The following is a 16506-nucleotide window of genomic DNA, read 5'->3' as shown; positions in this document are numbered from 1 at the left end:
TAATAATAATAATAATAATAATAATAATAATAATAATAATAATAATAATAATAATAATAAAATAATAATTTAAATAGATACTGAATATTAGACTACAATTGACATCTATTTACTGAATACACGTGGTATTTTTATGGATGTTTCTTTTTTTACGAAACCTGCCGAAACCCGACAAAGTTATGGGAAGTAGGCAGCAGTGGGAGTGAACCTGGACTCAGGGAAGTGTACACCATTGGGGAGTGAACCTGGGACTGGGTTTCATTTTTAAAAAAAGCAATTACTTTTTTACGAAACCCGCCAATATCTGACAAAGTTATGGAAGAAAGTAACAGTGGGGGAGTGAACCCGAGACTATGGTTTTTCGGCGGGTTTTGGCGGGTTTCGTAAAAAAGTAATTGCTTCATTCTCGTCTGGTACCCAACTCCCATAGTTCGGCTTCATTTCCCACTGGTATCCATCTTCCATAGTCCCAGGTTCATTTCCACTGATTTCCTCTTTTCACAGTCCCAGGTTCACTCCCAACCGTGTGCACTTCCCTGAGTCCCGGTTCATTGCCCAATGGTGCCCACTTCCCATAACTTTTGACAATTTCGGTAGGTTTCGAAATAAAAGTACATTCTGAGCTCACTGTCCACTGGTATCAGCCTCTCGCAGTCCCGGTTCAATCCTCATCGGTGTCCAAATCCCAGATTCACTCCCCACTGCTGCCTGCTTCCCATAACTTTGTCGGCTTTTGGCGGGTTTTGTAAAAAAGTAATTCCCCTCCCCCTTGGTATTGCTTTTTACAAAATCCAGAGTCCCAGTTCAATTCCCACAAGTGTACACTTCCCTGATTCTCAGGATCACTCCCACTGTTGCCTACTTCAATAACTTTGTCGGATATTGCCAGGTTTAGTCGGGTTTTGTAAAAAAGTAATTGCTTTTATGTGAAACTCGCTGAAACCCGCCGAAAACCATAGTTTCAGGTTCACTCCCCACTTGTGTGCACTTCACTGAGTCTCAGGTTCACTCCCCACTGTTGCCTACTTCCCATAACTTTGTCGGATATTGCCAGGTTTTCGTCGGTTTTCGTAAAAAAGCAATTGCTTTTATATGAAACACGCTGAAACCCGCCGAAAACCAGAGTCTCAGGTTCAGTCCCCACTGGTGTACACTTCCCTGAGTCTCAGGTTCACTCCCCATGTTGCCTACTTCCCATAACTTTCTCGATATTGCCAGGTTTTTGTCGGTTTCGTAAAAAAGTAATTGCTTTTATTGAAACTCGCTGAAATCCACCGAAAACCAAGTCTCAGGTTCACATCCCCACTGGTGTACACTTCCATGAATCTCAGGTTCACTCCCCACTGTTGTCTACTTCCAACAACTTTGTCGATATTGCCGGTTTCGTAAAAAAGCAATTGCTTTATATGAAACTCGCTGAATCCCGCCGAAAACCATAGTCTCAGGTTCACTCCCCACTGGTGTACACTTCACTGAGTCTCAGGTTCACTCCCCACGCTTTGCCTACTTTCCACAATTTTGCCGCATATTGTCGGGTTTCGTAAAAAAAGTAATCTCCCCCCCCCCCCCCCCCCCTATTTTGTTATTGCTTTTTTACAAAACCCAGAGTCCCAGGTTCACTCCCCACTGGTGTACACTTCCCTGAATCTCAGGTTCATCCCCTCCTCCCCCCCCCCCCCCCCTACACACACACGCACACACACACACACACGCTGCTGCCTACCTCCCATAACTTTGTCGGATATTGCCAGGTGTCGTCGGGTTTCGTAAAAAAGTAATTGCTTTTTATTACGAAACCCGCCGAAACCCAGTCCCAGTTCACACCCCACTGGTGTACACTTCTCTCAGTCCCATATTCACTCCCACAGCTGCACTCTTCCCATAACTTTGTCAGGTTTCGGAAAAAAAAACACCGTATTATAGTGCAAAACCACTATTCAGTCAGATACTGAATAGTGCAAAACCGCTATTCAGTATCTGATACTGAATAGTGCAAAACCACTATTCAGTATCAGATACTGAATAGTGCAAAACCACTATTCAGTATCAATACTGAATAGTGCTAGCCTAACATATATACACACACATGCACACATACACTTAACTTAATGTATACACGAGTACACACACACACATACACACACGCACACACACACACAACACACGCACGTACGCACGCACGTATGCACTTTGCAATAATTCCTGGCATAATATAATTTAAATGCTTCCCAAAGAAATATGTTTTCAGTTTATTGTTTAATTTATCAACGCTGCTTTCAAGTCTGACTGACAGTGGGAGTGAATTCCAAGTGATGGGACCTACTTTACTGAATGATCTGTCGCCAAAACGTTTAAGATTAGTTTTTGGAATTTGAAGGTGATACAATTTTGAGGACCTGAGATTTCGAGTGGGTTTGTAGGGGACAATCAAGTCTTGAGTGTAGGCAGGGCTTCGTGAATTGATGGCATCAAAACAAAGTAGAGCAATTTTGTATTCAATACGAGCTTTAATTGAACTTTAATTTTAACTTTTTCATGATAATCATGTAATATCATCTTTGGTTATCCAGACAATCCCCTGTTGAATAGTTTTTCGAGATCAAAATTCGGTCCAAGACCGAGTACTCAGCGTGTGTGTGTGTGTGTGTGTGTGTGTGTGTTTGGGTGTGTGTGCGTGTATATATATGCGCGTGTGTGTGCGTGTGTATGTGTACCTGTGTATGTATGTATGTATAGAAAATGGATCATTTATATAGAGGAATATCCAGAGCGCTTTACAAGGGGTCCCTAACCAATAGTAACATTTAACATCTGAGACGAAAGATGACGCCTTTAAGGCGATATTACAATTTTTCCAGACAGAAACAATGATTACGGTGGGGAACTATAAGTAAAAAGTCTTTTCCAAGGACTCAATTATGCGTCGCTCATACATACATGTACAGTGTATTAAAATTGGGATTAAAGTCCCTTTGACCTACCTGGCCCTACGTCGTGATAATACGAGTATGATTAAAAGGGCACCTGACGTTAACAACCAGAAAAGGGTTTTTTATTCATGATTATTTGGCAAATGGCACAAAAAGAGACGAATAAGAGAATTGCCTTTTCATCCGGCCTGCTTAATATTTTCAATTAAGTCAACAACAAGCCACAGACCAAAATCAACAGTTTGATTATAATATAAATATATGATATGAAAGAAAGAGAAGTAACTATGTAAATAATAATACCCACACACACTCACACACACACACACACAAAGACACACACAAACACACATACATACATACATACATACATACATACATACATACATACATACATACATACATACATAGATATATAGGTATATATATATATAATATATATATATATATATATATATATATATATATATATATATATATATATATCGCAAAAGAAAAAGAAAGGTAAGATTACATACGTAAATGATAGACGATAATGATTAGATAAATGTTGATAAGTATGGTGGTGGTGGTGGTGGTGGTAGTGGCGAAAGTCGTAGTTGTGGAATGTTTGTGGTTGTGATGATAATAGTGATGTTGATGATGGTGATGATCATGATGCGTCATCATCATCATCATCATCGTCATCTTCATCATCATCATCATCATCATCATCATCATCATCATCATCATCATCAGATTGATGATGATGATAGTGGTGGTGATGAGGTTATGGTGGTGGAGGTGTTGGTGTTGATTGTGGTATTGATAACTATATTTTTATTAACTCCACAGCATTAGACATAATAGAAGCAAAGGTACACTTTGGAGGAAATCTTAAAAGCTAATGGAGTGAGCGGATGTGGAGTCATTGATATTTAATTCTAAATTGACACACTTGACATTTATTGGAGCGGCTAAAATGTTGTTTTATCGATGTATACATTATATATAGGACTGACATCTGAAGGCAATTATGGGCCTAGTTAAACATTGTTGTAATGGACAATATTTTGCGTCAATTTTTGAAATTTCCATTACAACAATGAACCCATAAAAAATTCGGATATCAGACCGGCAAATAAATGTTCGTCGTATTTTATTCATTTTGAACGATTCCAAGATGATTTCTTAAAGTTGGGTTATTTTTTCTTCACTTTGTTTCTTTTTTTATTTTTATTTTTATATATATATTTTTTTTTACTTTGTTGCTGTTTTACTTTTTATTTTATTATTATTATTATTATTATTATTATTATTATTATTATTATTATTATTATTATTATTATCATTATTATTATTATTATTATTATGTTATTATCATTGCTATCATCATCATCATCATCATCCTCATCATCATCATCATCATCATCCTCATCCTCCTCATCATCATTATTATTATTACTATTAATTAATAATAAATAATTGATAAATAATAATAAATAATAATAGAACTTTGTTTCCTTTCCATAGGCATTACTTACTTGCCATGCGCATTTTTGGTCCTAGCATTGCTACAACTTGAACCCGTCAATAGCCGTCACTGTCTATAGCCATGTATTCGTCAGCGACTAAAATGATTGGGGTAGTGTATGTAGAAGCCTTTAACAAGTTAACAGTCGCACTTTGGAAACACACGCATTTAAAATTTAGGCCAGAAAATTCGTCCTTCAAATTATACCGTTTGAGTTTAATGGCCCTCATCTTAGTAAAAACTCTCAAACCTGGGACTTCGCGGACGAGTTTTATGGCCAAATTTTAAAATGCGTGTTTTCGCAGAGTACGGCAGTTAACTGGTAAAGTCCTTTTGGACGTGACACAGGGGCCAGAGTTAAACGAACTAATCATTTTGACTTTTAAATAGTATGCATAGATAGCATCAATCTGAAATCTAGTGTCTACTGCATATTTTTCCTGCGAGAAATTACGTTCATTTTAATCAACATTCAACTCCATAATATCCTTCTCTCATTATATGGGTACCTCTACGTTTCTATCTCACCCCGCGTTTGGGATCTAATTCTGTTTCTGTAATCCAAGCGAAATATTTCAATTGGCTTTGTTTAAAATTAACCGACTACAATTAATAGTATAGAAGACATACAAAGTCGTTTTTTCCCTTTTAAAAAGTTTTGACATTGTCATGCGCAAAGCAAAATCAGTCTAATGTGGATTATTGGGCCAAAGTCATTGGTGTTTATCTTTGTTACCTCTTAAATCTTTATATTCTCTATTTAAAACATTAATCGGAGATTTTCGATTTTCAAATATATTTGAGTTGGGGGATGGGGGGATGATTTTTTATAAATGTAATTTATATATATATATATATATATATATATATATATATATATATATATATATATATGTGTGTGTGTGTGTGTGTGTGTGTGTGTATGTGTGTGTGTGTATATATATATGTATATATTGTAGAGGCTGCTATAGTACAAGTAGCTAATCATCTCAGTGGTGACAGCTAACTTAAAACATTAAATTCACTTGGTTAAAATTAAACCTAGAATTAGTTTAAATCGACGTGTACTTATAAGCAGGTCTGACATCGGAACGCCGTAATGGGCCTAATTTAGCATTGCTGTAATGGACAATATTTTGCTTTATTTCTTTCTTAACAAGGTGTTTCCTGGTCAACAGCAACACTAAACATGTAGGACGAGACATGGCGCCTGTTAACGGCAAGGCAAGGTACGGTTAGAGAGTGTGAGTAAAAAGCCTCTTCCAAGGACACACCTATGCCCCGCCCGCGACTCGAACCCAGGACCTTCCGATCCGAAGGCGAGTGTCATACCACTAAATCACATAGCCTCACAGTTCTATGAATTGCATTATTATACAAAAATAATATATATATATATATATATATATATATATATATATATATATATATATATATATATATATATACCTGGGATCAATCACCTGATTATTACTCTGTCGGTGTATTGAGTACATAAGCCTTATCACTGTGTAGTCCGCAGAAAATGCCTTTGATGTTTGTCATTATTATCGAAAGTTTTTGTGGACCCTGGTTTCCAATGACGTTAAAAGTATTCATGGCTGACAAACTCTGCATTTCTTGACAGTTACTGTCTTTCAGCGGAATGATACATTCCTTTGTTTCGTTTATATATCAAATCTATTTACTCATGATAAAAGAGATTGATTTTGGCTATCAATGCCAATTCCAGACTTCGACGAATGACAGTTTGGACAATATTGGTTTTTGTTGACTTGTTTGTTTTTTTTACTTTGTTTTTTTTATATTTAGTTTTGTTTGTTAATTCTATTTTTCTGTTGTGTTTTTTAAAAATTTGTTTTGTTTCTTTTATTTTGCGGGAGGGGGTTGTTTGCTTGTTTTTTTTTTTGTTTTTTTCGGGGGGGGGGGTTTGGGAGTTTCTTTTTGTTTGTTTTTTTCTGCGGAACTTTGGGTGGGGGGGGGGGGAGGGGGGGGGCTTTTTGTCTTTACTTTTTCTAACTTTATTTATATTTTAATAGCATGTTCTTTTTTTGTTTCTTTTTTAATTTTTTTTATTATTTTCTTTCATATTATTCAATGTAATAGAAACGATACCTGTGATGAAAGTGTGATTTCAAAGAAATTAGCTGCTTTAATAAAATAATATTTTCATGAAAGGAAAATATATTTTAACCATAGAATTAAACGAATGAGAATACGTACGAAGCCTAAAAAGTGTCCACCAATGAAAGCATTCAGCGCCATTTTGAGAATGTAGTAATTACCATTCATTCGGTATCTATGTCAACATAACGACACAAGAAAAACAACAAACAATATCAAAATCCACAATAAAATGTTTCAGAACTGTTGCGTATATTTATGGCACAACGAAGCTGTCAAAAAATGAAGTTAGAGAATGCGTGTAATCATGTATTATAATAACCTGTAATGTGTTTTCCAACCACCACATCATCTACTACTACAACCATCACCACAATATCATCACTAACACTACTACTACAACCACCAGCCCCACATCATTATCACTACCACTACTACTACACCACCACCAGCACATCATCATCACTACCACTACTACAATCACCACAACCACATCGTCATCACTACCACTACTACTGCAACCACCACCACCATATCATCATCATTACCACTACTACCACAACCACCACCACCACTACTACTACAACCACCACCACATCACTACCTCAACTACTACAACCACCACCACAATAGCATCACTACCACTACTACTACAACCACCACAACCACATCGTCATCACGACCACTACTACTACAACCACCACCATATCATTACCATTACCACTACTACTACAACCACCACTATCACCATATCATTACCATTACCACTACTACTGCAACCACCACTACCACCATATCATCACCATTACAACTACTACTACAACCACCACAACCACATCATCATCACTACCACTACTACTACAACCACCACCACATCATCATCACTATCACTACTACTACAACTACAACCACCACCACATTATCATCACTACCACTACTACTACTGCAACCACCACCACCATATCATCATCATTGAAATATATATATTTTTTTAATTGAGCTTTATATAGTGCAATATCTACTAAATGTGCTCAAAGCGCTTTACAAGGGGTCCCTGGTCAACATTTAACATGTAGGACGGGACATGACGCCTGTTAGGCGATATTACAATTTTTCGGACAAAGACAACTCTGTTAACGGCCAGGTACTCATTTTACACCTGAGTACGTGAGAGAATGTGAGTAAAGAGCCTTTTCCAAGGACTCAACTATGCGCCGAGCGCGAGGCTCGAACCCAGGACCTTCCGATCCGGAAGCGAGTGTCATACTACTAGACCACATAGCCGCATCATTACCACTACTACTACAAACACCACCACCACATCATCATCACGACCACTACTACTACAACCACCACCACCACCATATCATTACCATTACCACTACTACTACAACCACCACCACATCATCATCACTACCACTACTACTACAACTACAATCATCACCACCACCACATCATCATCACTATTACTACTACAACTACAACCACCACCAACACCACATCACCTCACTAACACTCAGTACTACAATCACTACCATTAGGTTTTGGAGCTTTACTTCATTTGAAATAAGGAAACTTCGGAATTGTATTTGGCATTGTGTTTATATATCATAATATAATTCTAATCAGTTATCTATTTAGAACTAGATATTATACAATATGTATGCCAAATACCACCCCAATTCCCCTTTCTTGTGTGCGGAATTCCTCTTTCGGCATTGAAATTGAGTGTGAGAGAGTCATCACTACACACATAAACAACAGAAACAATTTAAAAACAAGACTATGACACGCAACCACTCACACACGAGGCTATACTATTTATCCTTTTCTCTATATAGAATAGGACAAGACAAACAATAGCTTGACTCTCGCTACACTTCGCATTGATGTTTGTCGTCTCACGAGTTCAACTCTCGGTCGACCTGTCAATATTCCTTTTTGCCTCGGACGTAATCATTAATAGAATGTTGTGTGGTTTTGACCGTGAAGAAAACCTTAAGAAGTCACATTTATATCATTTTAGAGAGATCGTTTTGAATAATTTTGAGTTAAACGAGCGAGCAGCAACTTGTTTCCATGAACGGCCGATCAGCGCTTGTTTACTATAGTAACGCGATTCCCAGCCAACATCAAAATGGCGGATATTTTTCTCATCGAGGCCGCTGGTTGGTTAGCCAATAAGAGCACAGTACGGTTTCCATTGGGTAAATTCCTTGATTTTAACCCAAAAGAAATGTCTAAATGAGTTTCAGATCTCGCATTGCCTGAAATCCAAAATCGATTCTTACTCACATCTCACCGAGTAGCATAATATTATTTATTTTCAAAATCCTGATAACAATTTATTTTTTTTACCCTCTCCCCTTTTCCAGCCACGTACTCGCATGTATACACACATTCCTCCTAAAATTTTACTCCTACCAATATCCCCGTTTATTTGTTTTTGTTCTATTCCCGATCACTGGGATTTAAGACGGAGGCTACTGTTTTAGCCTATACTTACACTTACGATTTATACGCGGCCCACAAAAGAACCGTAATCGTGTATAGAATAGTAAAGAACAGAATATCCAACAAATGCATAAAACGGGACCTAGATTTACTTATTCCCAATTTTAGAGAAAACAAACCACAAATAAATATGAAAACCGTTACCGACCAAGCAGAAGACTAATTTAGGGATTTGGCACTGGTGTAAGATCAAGGTCTGGAAAAGTGTGTATGAAATAGTGTCAGACAATGTAGGGAGAAAAATATTAGAAAAGAAAAAAAAAAAAAAAAAAAAGAAAACATCCCAAAATATCACCCTGTCTCGACTTGGAATCGAACCTCAGACCTACTGATTACGAGTCAGACGTGCTACCATTACGCAAAGACAAAGCAGAAAGAAAAATACCAAAAAATGTGACAAATGTTGCCCATATTCTCGATGGATATTATAATGTTGTCCTTCTTTTTCACCACAGCGCAGTTGAGCATCTTCCAAAAGGAGATAAGTCTTCCGCACTTCCAATTGGATTCAATGGTCTGATGTCACGTCGCCCAGCAACGGCGAGCAACGTGGTTCTAAACAAAGAAAATCGGTACTTTTTATTCTTCATTCTGGCTAGAACTTTTCATATGTCATGTGATCAGAATGAATAAAAGTCAAAACATTTATAATGTTTTTCTCTTCGGAGAAATATTTCATAAGGGCGTCCGCCATCGTACCGTTTGTTTAGAGCCAGTTACTATGCGTCATTACGAGGGAAGTGACGTTATGACTGTTGAAGCGTATTACGGCAAAGATCTTAATAGATTAAAATGACAATGACATGACTTGGTCCAGTTTAAGTCCAGACTTGAAATGCATCAAACACGTCTGATACATTTTAAGGCGTTGCATTTGTATGCATGGTAATGTTAAGAATCTCAGCGGTAGATAATTCAACAGTATTTTTCGAAGATTGTAGAATGAAGGGGTTCGACATCTAATAAAGTCCGTGAGAAGACTAGTGTTTTCATGTATCGAGATTAATGGAGATCGTACGAAAAGAACGCATGCTGTCGTGTATCTATCTATACATCATTTTGTGTAATCTTCATAGTCGAGTAGCGTACTTTTTTTTTATTAAAAGGGTTTACTTAGCAAAAAAAAAATCTAAAAACATTAAATATTGTTTGTTTCTAATCTTAGTTTCTTTTTGTGTATTTATTTATTTGTTGTTTTTTTTTGTTTGTTTTTTTTAATTTTTTTTGTTTTTTGGTTTTTTTTTTTTTGTTTTTGTTTTTTTTTGTGGGGGGGGGGGGGGTTCGAAGTGATTCAAAATGAACACATAAGCCAAATTTTGACAAATTGCCCCCCCCCCCCCCCCCCACACACACACACACACACACATACACAAACCCGCCAAAAAAAAACCCGAATCCCCGTGACGGTCATCTTGGATTTTGTTTCATGCTTTTTCAAATCAGTATTTCTGATTAGTTATTTGTTTGGGTTTTTTTTTTCAGTCATCGATCAATTCAAGATCCTACCATTTATGAAGTACCGAAAAATAAGGGGATCACAAAACAAATTAAGTCGTAACTTCTAAACAAATCAAAATATTGGGGGGAAAAAACAACCCTGCATAAATAAGAAAGATAAAAAGGAGGGGGAAAGAAAGTAAAAGAAAAATGAAACGGTAAATCAGGAATAAATAAGTAGGGAAGAAAAGGTAAAAATGAAAAGAAAAGGAAAAAAAATCACCAGATCAGAGGTCTTTGGGACACTTGACGACAATTTAAATGGCCTTGTGTTAAATTGGAGAAGACAAAAAGTTGAAAGATCAGGCTATTACCAATACATGTTATTTATTCCCTTCGTCGCGATTTCTTCTCACTTCTCAATTGATAGATTATTTATAAGAATAAACCCGTTTGGCATTGAACTCGGCAAAGGCCGTGCCAGATATGTCATTCGATATCGTTCAGCCGTGATTAAAGAAAAGAACGTTCAGAGCGTTTGTTCTCATTTCAATGGAAAATAAAATCTTTGGTTTCTTTATTGCAATCGTCTCCTAGTGTCTTTTGTTTGGTTTCCTTTCAACCTCGATCCATAAGGAACAATAGAATGTTTATTTTATGGCAAGGACTTGGCAGTTTCAGTGATTTCCGTCTCTGACCGATCTTTGGATGGTTGAGTCGATGGTTTATTTGGCTGAATACAGAAAATAGTGGACATGTATAACACATATCTACAGTAAACATTAAGCTCAGGACCCTTTACATACTATGTGGTCTTGTCTTATGACACTCGCTTTCGGATCGAAAGGTCCTGGGTTCGAGCCTCGCTCGGCGCATAGTTGATTCCTTGGAAAAGTCTATTTACTCACATTATCTCACCGTACTCATGTGTAAAATGATTACCTGGCCGTTAACAGCGTTGTCCCTGTCGGAATTTTTTTTTTTAATATCGCCTATCAGGCGTCGTGTCTCGTTCTACATATTATGTTGCTGTTGGTCACGGACCCCTTGTAAAGCGCTTTGGACACGTTCAGTGGATATTGCGCCATATAAAAACTCAAGTTTTTGTTGTTTTTTAGGGGGTTTTGGGGCGGGGGGGGGGGGGGTGGGTTTTTTTTATTTTTTTATTATTTTTTTTGGTTGGGGGGGGGGGTCTTCTCTTGTTGACGTAAAGCGTGAATTTGAGACAAAGAACGAAACAAACATCCCGTTTTTTGCCAGTGAAGCTTTTCCGTCGAAAATAACGTCATACGAAGCAAACGTCTAAAAGTGGTGCCAAATACAAGGTCAGAAAGACAAAAAATAAAGAGAAAAATATGATATAAAAAAATATGATGAGAACAAATCTTTCCCTTTAACGAACTCAATGGAACTGGCGAGATTTCTATCTAATAACCTACCCGAAAAGGTTTTGAAAAATTGAGCTTTTATATAGCGCAATATCCACGAGATATCCACGCCTGTAAGGCGATATTACAATTTATTTTTTTTTATCGACAAAGACAACTCTGTTGATTGTCAGGTACTCATTTTACATTTTTTTTCTCAAAGAGAACCTTCCACTATCATGTCCCTTTCCTATACGACGAGGAAATTATGTGCAAAATGATGCCTTTTCAAAGGGGATAATACCTTCCAGGTATTTGATTGACGACTCGAACCCTCAACGGAGAACTGAAACTCGGCGATTACCGCATAACAGATAATCCGATAAAAACGCGCCCAGTATCATTGGAAAGATCTTGCATTTCGACACCAAAACGCACAAATGTCAAATATTTTTCCAGCAAATCGACCACTAACCATGCTCCAAGTCTCATGTCCGATTAGTGGACATGGAAATTATTGCATCTTTGTTGTTGTTGTTGTTTTTGTTGTTGTTGTTGTTGTTGGTGGTGGTGGTGGTGGTGGTGGTGGTGGTGGTGGTGGTGAGATCAAAGGGATCTACACAAACTCGATGAGTTCAATGTATACACCCTCAGAAGTAAAGGTAAGTAGATGGCACTAAAACTCGAGGCAAAGCAACTAACACTCGCGTGGGCTTGAACCTCGTTAGAGGCCACTAACATAAAAATCAAAGTGTGAATTTACGGAGCAGGCACTGGTCTAAGACGAAAATCTGAAAAGTATGTGTAAAACTGTCCATTTGATACAATTTGGGGTGTATTGGTACCACGTCTGTTTGGCTTGTGATCAGGACTTATGAGGTTTGACCATGGCCGACTATAGTTACGTCATGGGTTTGACCCATAATCAAATCAGGCTGATTATTACTATTTTTAATTTAGTAAACATATTTTTTCCTTGTATATTTCCTTCTGTTTTGTCTAGCACTGTTCCATACAAACCGGCGATGTTGTCTTGTGGTATGACACTCGCTTTCGGATCGGAAGGTCCTGGGTTCAAGCCTCGCTCGGCGCATGGTTGAGTCCTTGGAAAAGGCTCTTTACTCACATTCTCTCACCGTACTGTAAAATAAGTACCTGACAATCAACAGCTTTGTCTCTGTCGAAAAAAAAATTGTAATATCGCCTAACAGGCGTCACGTCTCGTGGATATTGCTCTATATAAAAGCTCAATTTTTCAAAACCTTTTCGGGTAGGTTATTAGATAGAAATCTCGCCAGTTCCATTGAGTTCGTTAAAGGGAAAGATTTGTTCTCATCATATTTTTTTATATTATATTTTTCTCTTTATTTTTTTTTTTTTTTTTTTTTTGTCTTCCTGACCTTGTATTTTGGCATCACTTTTAGACGTTTGCTTCGTATGACAACTGGCAACTTGTCGTGTTACATTGGCCCTTGGATCGGACGGTCATGGGATCGAATACTAGGGGAGACATTTGAATGTTTCTCATAGATGCCGAGGTTTTAAGGCTATGTCCCATCCAGTACCACCACATAAATACTTTAAGACATGAGTACCACTTTTAAAAATAATTTCACGTATAATAACATGGAATTGAACTCAAATTTATCTTCTGCGGTTTGCAGTAAATCTCTTTCAAAATTCAAAATTACGAAGGATACAAAGTGGTTGGTGTTGTTCTCTCTCTCTCTCTCTCTCTCTCTCTCTCTCTCTCTCTCTCTCTCTCTCTCTCTTTCTCTCTCTCTCTCTCACACACACACACATACACACAAAGAGAGGGATAGAAGGAGAAAAAATAAAAGAAAAACAAAGAGAGAGATAGATAGAGAGAGAGAGACACACACACACACAGAGAGAGAGAGAGAGAGAGAGAGAGAGAGAGAGAGAGAGAGAGAGAGAGAGTTTGAAAAAAAAAATGAAAAAAATAGATATATTATCTTTAAACAAAAAATTAAATATATAGCAAGAAACTTCAATCATTAGGCAACAACAATATACAAGGATTTTCGTCATTCCACTATACCTATATATATATATATATCGTTCTACAGTTTATATCGTTTTATTGGCTGAAGAAGATGCAGTCCGAAGTGTCCCAGATACGTATTAATGAATCTGTTATATACATGTCTCTTCAATGCTTTCACGGTCCAGAGCGTAGGACAATTTTATTTATTTTTATGTCAGGCATTGAAACTTTTCCAACAAAAAAAAAACGAACAAATAATCAATAAAAAAAAAATAATACATTGTACTTACGGGCTGATCTTCCGAGAAATAGTTTTTATACTCCAAACATTTAAACTATTATTCTTTCTTTTGCGTGTGTCATCCACTCTCCGATAACGTTATTGTACGTGAACGGTTGCTGATAAAAAGACAACGAATGAAAGTAATCTTTGTAACTTAAACGCTTGCTATTTAATCCGGTGATAATATTTTGTCATCAAGCTAAATATATAACAGCAAGTTATGGACCTAATGTGTTTGCTTGCCGTTTCACTTCCCTGATCTTGGAGCGTTTGACAATCACAACATGACAGCCCGTCCTAACGCAGAGGCGTGTTCTGTCGTCCTATGACAAACAGCTTTATCCAAATTTCGCACGGGGTAAAATGTCTCCCAGCTCAACCAAACAATCTAGTCTAAGACATTTTAGAAAAAAATATTCCTTTTCAAATTTGAAAACTTTTGGTAAGTTAAGGTTCATCATATTTCAGTCGATACGTGAAGTGAGAATTATCTTGCCAAAATGACAGAGGCGATTTCTCGGGAAACTGCATTATTGGTTTTTAAGACTAAGATGCTTTTTTATACAATCAAAGAAAACTATTAGCCCTAACAATATAGTCATTGAGTAAGTAATCCTTATCATTATCACTGTGTTTGTGTGGATATTAAATTGAAGGAACTTGCCCAGCGACAAACGCATTCACTTCATGTGCTTTTGCTGACAACTTGCACAGCGACAAACGCATTCACTTCATGTGCTTTTGCTGACAACTTGCACAGCGACAAACGCATTCACTTCATGTGCTTTTGCTGACAACTTGCCCAGCGACAAACGCATTCACTTCATGTGCTTTTGCTGACAACTTGCCTAGCGAAAACGCATTCACTCCATGTGCTTTTGCTGACAACTTGCCCAGCGACACATGCAATCACTTCGTGTGCTTTTGTTGACAAAGTGCACTAAAATGTGGGCAATAATAAGATTTGTCTACCTAAAAAATTAAAAATTCTAAGATCTCATGGGGAAAATAACTAGTGACTGGTTATTGTAACAAATTGTATTGATCAAAGATTTTCTCTCAGAAGGATTAAATGATGCATTAATTGAAACAAGCTTTATTGAATTAAATATGTTTATTTGGTTATAAAGTTTAGCCAAATGTCAATAATTCTACGAATTGTTCGTTGTTGTTGACATATTTGCATTTTAAGCATCAGAGTTCATCGGTGGTTAGGGATGATAATAAAACGGATTTTATAGCAGAAAAACTATAGAAAATATATATTATTTTTGTTTTATAATCCATTGCACTAACTTTGACTTACACTTAGTGCCTTTTGCTGAAAAGTAGAGAAATCTAGCAGTATCAACAATTCTTCAAAGAAAGTTGTTCATGTGAACAATTCATTTAATCAATATTGATATAAATCTGATTACATGCAAGTCAGTATTATCACTGGTAACCTATTTTTTTTTAAAGAAAGAAAAGTCATCGAGGAAAGAACTCCTATTAAGATATATAGAAAAATAATCTATGTGCACTTTCAAAAGCGATCACATGGTGAAAGTGATAAAAGGAATATTAATAATAATGTGAAGTCAAACGGCTTTCAGTAAAGCAATCACTTAAAAAAAAAAAAAGATCCGATACCGTATGTTATAATAGATTATAATAACAGCGATAAGAAGTAGTCAAATTATTGCAAATCTATAATCGTTCAATGGGTTCTATCGTAGTCCAAGTGTCCCAGCTTAGGCACGGCTCTACAACTGATAAGCAGATTTGTTTAATGAAACGGTTTAAGTATACACAGACGAGGCACCGGCTGAATGGCATCGAGACGTTGTATCTCTATCTGACGATGGATCTCATATATATATATATATAATATAATATATATATATATATATATATGTTTGTGTGTGTGTTTGTGTGTGTGTGTGTGTGTGTGTGTGTGTGTGTGCCCGAGTACATTGCAAAGAGATGATTTACAAGGGGGAAAAAACACCATCTCCCTAAAACTATTATACTTTTGACCGCCTCCCTACCAACCAAAGAAATCCAAGACAAAGAAAAATAGCAACTCGGAAAACAGGGGGATAGATGACACAGGTGACCTCCTGCTCACCATGGGAGGTCAGAAGACCCGCCCGCCCAGAAGGATGCTATTAAAAGAGAGAACAGCGCTAGATGATAAAAGATCTGTAACTAATCTGAAACTAAAAGCCACGCTTCGCCTGGATCTTCCCGGAACATTAATAAGTTTATTTTTTTAGGTTTGACGGCGCATATGACAAATTTGGTTATATGGGCGTGCGTGAAACGGAAGACAATGGGATGGAAAATAG

The 16506-nt window shown here is 37.0% G+C and overlaps 1 protein-coding gene across 3 annotated transcripts in view; it reads right to left on the bottom strand.

The window, feature by feature from the left end:
- LOC144976787 (uncharacterized) overlaps positions 1-14488 on the bottom strand; it is a 31760-nt gene extending 17272 nt beyond the window's left edge. The window contains exon 1 of one of the 3 annotated variants that reach the window (XM_078921234.1): positions 14184-14488. The gene's annotated coding sequence lies outside the window, so the exon portion shown is untranslated. The remainder of the gene's footprint in view (positions 1-14183) is intronic. The other 2 variants (XM_078921242.1, XM_078921250.1) reach the window with 2 other exon arrangements.
- Positions 14489-16506: the final 2018 nt, after the last annotated feature.

The sequence above is a fragment of the Berghia stephanieae genome, chromosome 1, assembly GCF_034508935.2.
Source record: "Berghia stephanieae isolate SIO BIC M18660-M18661 chromosome 1, UCSD_Bste_1.3, whole genome shotgun sequence".
NCBI classification, from domain to species: domain Eukaryota; kingdom Metazoa; phylum Mollusca; class Gastropoda; order Nudibranchia; family Aeolidiidae; genus Berghia; species Berghia stephanieae.
Note: the sequence above shows the minus strand (reverse complement) of the source record. Positions and strands in the feature narration are given on the sequence as shown.